Consider the following 5,439-nt stretch of genomic DNA (forward strand, 5'->3'; position numbering starts at 1 on the left):
CCGAGAGATGGAAAAGGACTGCCCTACAAACAGGGGCAAAATATTCTCAAGGACTACTCTCTGCATTTAAGGTTCGAGAGATTTGGGGGCAATGCTAACCCAGAAAGCCCGCTCATAATATCAAATTGCCAGGAAGTGCCCTAACAGTTTCCATCAACAACATATACTTTTATAAACTTATTTTGAAAGGGCACATTCAAAAGAGTTAATAGGTATTCTGTATTTACAAAGCTGTAGTATCGAAGTTGGTTATGGTGTTTGGTTTTCAACAGCAAAGGGCAACTTTGGGCAAAAATGAGAAGACAAGCCACACACACACACACACACACACACACACACACACACACCTTTTTGAAATATGGCAACCCTAGTGTAAAGTTGAGAGTTCAACATTATAATTCCATTTTACTACTTCTAAATGAGGTTTAGAAATAGTTTAACACCCTTAATGATTTTTAACTGAGTATTTTAGGCTGCAATTCTATATGATACTCATTTGCCTGGCACTATGCTCCATTGAACTCAATGAGCCTTACCTCTGAGTAGACACATATGGATATTTATTTGGGTGTAAGATCCACTCAGCTGAGCAATACACACAAATATAATCTCACATGGAGCTGTCCTGTATAAACGAATGTTTTCCTCTCCTTTTGTTTTCTGATAGCATTTCTAAAATTTGGGGAATTGCCGATGTGCCTTTTCTCTCTCCACTCACAACTCCCATCTGTTTATTTCCCATGAGGTAAATATCCTGAGTTCCCTCAGTCTTTTTCTTCAAAATCTCGTCATTTTTGTAAGTTTTCTTTTCTCTTAACCCTTTCAAAGTTCAAATGGGAGACCCAGGCCTGAACAAAGTATCCAGATGAGGACTTAAAATTGCTGAGCAAAGTAGCACGAGTAATGGAATTGGTACTAGTAAGGAATGCCCCTCTGCAATTTATTTGTATGGACATATTTTTTATGATTTTTGTTCTTCTTCTGAGAATTTGTTGGCTTGTCTGCGTGTGGGGATGTTGCAGACTTCAGGTGATCGCTTCCAAACTATTAACAATTGTGTGAGGGGAACACAGGAAGGTAAGAAGAACTTGATGGATCAGTCCAGTGGCCCATATAGCTCAGCATCCTGTTCTTGCTGTGGTGAACTAGATGCCCATGAGAACCCTTATACTACTTTTACAGATATTTTCCTCATATGTTATATAATAATTTATTATTTATACTCCGTTCATCTGGCTGGGTTTCCCCAGCCACTCTGGGCAGCTCCCAACCGAATATTAAAAACATAATACATTAAATACATAATACATTAAAAATTTCCCTAAACAGGGCTGCCTTCAGATTTCTTCTAAAAGTCAGATAATTTTTTATCTCTTTGACATCTGATGGGAGGGTGTTCCACAGGGCAGGCGCCACCACCAAGAAGGCCCTCTGCCTGGTTCCCTGTAACTTCGCTTCTCGCAATGAGGGAACCGCCAGAAGGCCCTCAGCACTGGATCTCAGTGTCCGGGCTGAACGATGGGGGTGGAGACGCTCCTTCAGGTATAGTGGGCCGAGGCCATTTAGGGCTTTAAAGGTCAGCACCAACACTTTCAATTGTGCTTGGAAATATACTCGGAGCCAATGCAGATCTCTCAAGACCAGTGTTGCATGACAATTGAAAATATAACGGGGAGGCCAATATTGTCTCTGACGGTTCCTGGCTAGGGATGAATGAAAACCAATTTCTGTTTGATATCAGTATTGCAAACCTTCCAAGTGTCCCTATTTTCCAGGGACACCCCTAATTTAGAAAAGTCATCCCAGCTTCTGATTTGATCCTGGAATGTCCCGCTTTTCCTTAGGATGTCCCTATTTTGGGAGGATGTCCCTATTTTGGGAGCCAGTGTGGTGTAGTGGTTAAGAGCGGTAGTCTCCTAATCTGGGGAACCGGGTTCGCGTCTCTGCTCCTCCACATGCAGCTGCTGGGTGACCTTGGGCCAGTCACACTTCTCTGAAGTCTCTCAGCCCCACTCACCTCACAGAGTGTTTGTTGTGGGGGAGAAAGGGAAAGGAGAATGTTAGCCGCTTTGAGACTCCTTAAAGGGAGTGAAAGGCGGGATATCAAATCCAAACTCTTCTTCTTCTTCTTCTATTTTCATTTAAGAAATGTTGGAGGGTACAGAGTTATCCAGTCCCCCGAGCCATTTGAAGGCAAACCTGTATAGGGAAGTTTTTTTAAAAAAAAGTTTAATGTTTTATTATGTTTTTATGTATGTTTGAAGCTGTCCAGAGTGCTGGGGCAACCCAATAAGATGTGTGTGGTATAAATAGTAAATTATCATTATGGAATGGGACATCCCTATTTTCATCAGAGAGATGTTGGAGGGTATGGCATCGCTTTTGGGTCTTGGCTGTCCTGCAAGCTGAGAATTTTGTAAACAAAAAAAGAAAACTCATTAGTTTCACAAGGTAGTTCAAGGCCTGCCTTTCAGATTTGACATTCTCATCCACCTGCCTCAGGCAACAGTTCCTTGAAGTAGCCTGTGGCAGCCATCTTTTTTTTGTTTCATCCAAGTTCCTGAGAGAATGAGCTGCCAGATTGTATTTGCTGTGCTTTCTTCCCACTTAGAGCAGCTGTTGCTACCTATGAAAACTTGAACGTCACCCCTCGGAAAACGTTTTAAAAACTGTAAGCAATGGAAACATTCAGCAGAAAAGTCCAGAGAACTGGAGACTGCGCCACAAAACCACACACAGAGATCCGTGAGGAGCAGATCAGATCAGTTTGCTCCAAAATGCGTAGCAAATGACTTTCTCAAGCACCCATAGTCTGGATTCCTCCACCCTACCTGTAGCTACAACCCTGGAGTGTTTGTGTGTCTTATTATAAGACTGAAGTACAAATTCACAGGTTCTGGTAGCCAAAATAATATAAGTTTTCATTCTTTTCAAACTATTTTGTCGAAATGCGTAAAACGCAAAGTCTTTTACTCCTGTTCAGTTTAAGAATGCTTCCCCCTTTACAGTATTTATGACAACCACCATTCTTCGAATTCTCTCCTTAGAGATTATCGCATATATGAAAAGGAATTATTGATGTTTGAAATACAGGGAAACGTAACCTTCAGGGAAGAAAGATCAGAAAGCATGAGCTGCACTGCCATCTAGGTAGAAGGAAGGGGAACAACAAGGTTCCCTTCAACATTAGGGGTTTTTTTGCTTCCCTGCTCCTGGTTAACTGATTCATAGAATAATAGGCTGCAGTCCAATGTACATCTGAGAGGAAACTCCATGGAGTACAGTGGTGCTTACTTCTGAGTGAAAACTCAAAGGATTATGCTGCCTTATGTTCTTTGGAGAGAAGCAACTGGAGAATTATATAAAAGGAATGTCTGAAAGAATGGATCCCCAAATAGTTCCCAAAACAGACCTCTCACAGGTCGTAGAGTTCAAAGGAGCCCAAAGGCAACTTGCTGCTATTGTTGTCTTATATCCTTAGCAGCTACTGAGTCATTTCAGGCCAAAATAATAATCATAATCATAATCATAATCATAATTTATACCCCACCCATCTGGCTTTCCCCAGCCGCTCTGGGCGGCTCCCAACTGAATATTAAAAACACAATACAGCATTAAACATTAAAAACTTCCCTAAACAGGGTTGCCTTCAGATGCCTTTTAAAAAGTAGGACAGTTGCTTATTTCCTTGACATCTGATGGGAGCTGGCCTCAACGAGATAGTAAACTTGTCCATGTTTTGTACCATTTCAGACTGCAAGGTAGTTTGGAGGCTCGTAAGGGGGAAAATCTTCATAGAGATAACACTAGATGTTATGGAGAAAGTTCCCAGCCTTCTTCTCCCCTTGATATGCTCCCTCCCCTTACATGTGATCTGTCTGGGCGGATGCATCTGACTTCACCTATGAATTTGGTGCCGTGCTTTCAATGGCATGACTATGTTCTGCCCCTCTGCCACCTCCTATTGTTCAGCCTCTCCCTCTTGTTAGTGTAATCTATAAATAGACTTTAAATGATCCTTGCATAGTTTTGCCCCTAGCAACAGGTTTTCTCCCAGCAATAGATCTTCCCCAGCAAAAGACTTCTTTATTCGACATGCTCAGGAAGGAAGGAATGGGCTGTTGCTCTGCCCAGAGGGGAGGAATGAGTCTCTGTACATAGTTTTACTTTATTTTCCTTAGACCAGTAGTTGTAGAAGTTGTAATGTTAATTCTTCAGTAAATAACTTAAGCAGAACTGGAATGGGTGAGGTGTTTATTCCCACATGGGAATTCACCAACAGATGAGCTAAACTGAGAAAAATGATTCTGGAAGACTTGCTGGGAGAGTCTGCGGACTGAAAAAGGAACCCCAAATGATAGCAATTTGCACAGACACCTCTGCCTGGTTATAGAGTCCTTCCTACTTCCTGATGAGGCTCTGCACTCTGGGTAGGAGAGGCAATAGAGAAAACCAACAGATCTGCTTCCCTCTCTCAGACATCATCTCTGGTTGCCAGCCCTCTAGCTCCTCACCATCTGCTCCTCCTCTGCCTGGAGCTGCCAAACCATGCCAAGCAGTCCATGACAATGAGAACACATGGCAACAGGCCTAATGAGAACAACGCTTAACAGGACAAATGTACTTCTAACGAATGAACAACGAAACCAACAAGGTCTTTTAATCGTAAACGGAAAACAGGGAAATTCCCAGCTTTGCATGCAGGGATGGATGAATCTCTGCAATGCCAGCTTCTCATGTTTCCAAGCTGGCAATCTGTTCTCCACATCGGTTTGTGATGAATCAGCATCTTAGGTGTGCGTTTCTCACTGCATAGCAACAAGAACCTTGGCCATAGCAGTACGCCTGTTTTGTGGGCACAAACACCCTGGGTTTAATTCCTGACATCTCCAGGTGGACTGTGGCAACCCAACCAGATGGGTGCGGTACAAATAATAAAATTATTATTATTACTGGGCTGGAAAGCACCTACATGCTACCTTGGTTTGCTGTTGCATGTCAGAATAGACGCTACTGAGCCTACGATCTGATTCTGAATAAGGCAGTGTCGTTTGTTCATATGCCTTAACTCCACAGGCAGAGCAGCCAAGCTTTGCAGACTGGTGAAGATTATGTCTCCAGCACTTCCTGCTGAGGAAAGAGGTGGGGAACCTGTGTTTCTGAACTACAATCCTCATAACCCCTGACCATTGGGCCAAGCAGACTGGGGCTGATGGGAGTTGGAGTCCAACAGCAACTGGAGGGCCACAGGTTCCCCCACCTGTGTTAAAGGATTGTAGGCAGCTGAGAAAGTGTTCATCCCAGGTTGTTGCAAGTTAAGGGTTTACAGTTCTGAATGATACGGACCACAAGGCAACTTCCTATGTTTACATGCACACACCCAAGTTATCTAAGGCTAAACAAGACTCCGTTTGCATAAATGAAGATTGGATACACGAG

At 42.9% G+C, this 5,439-nt stretch overlaps 1 protein-coding gene across 1 annotated transcript in view; it reads left to right on the top strand.

Moving 5' to 3' along the window:
* Positions 1-5,439, top strand: part of IGSF6 (immunoglobulin superfamily member 6) — a 29,704-nt gene that overhangs the window by 13,055 nt on the left and 11,210 nt on the right. The window lies entirely within an intron of this gene.

The sequence above is a fragment of the Podarcis erhardii genome (assembly GCF_964252035.2).
Source record: "Podarcis erhardii genome assembly, chromosome: 14".
Classification (NCBI taxonomy): Eukaryota; Metazoa; Chordata; class Lepidosauria; order Squamata; family Lacertidae; genus Podarcis; species Podarcis erhardii.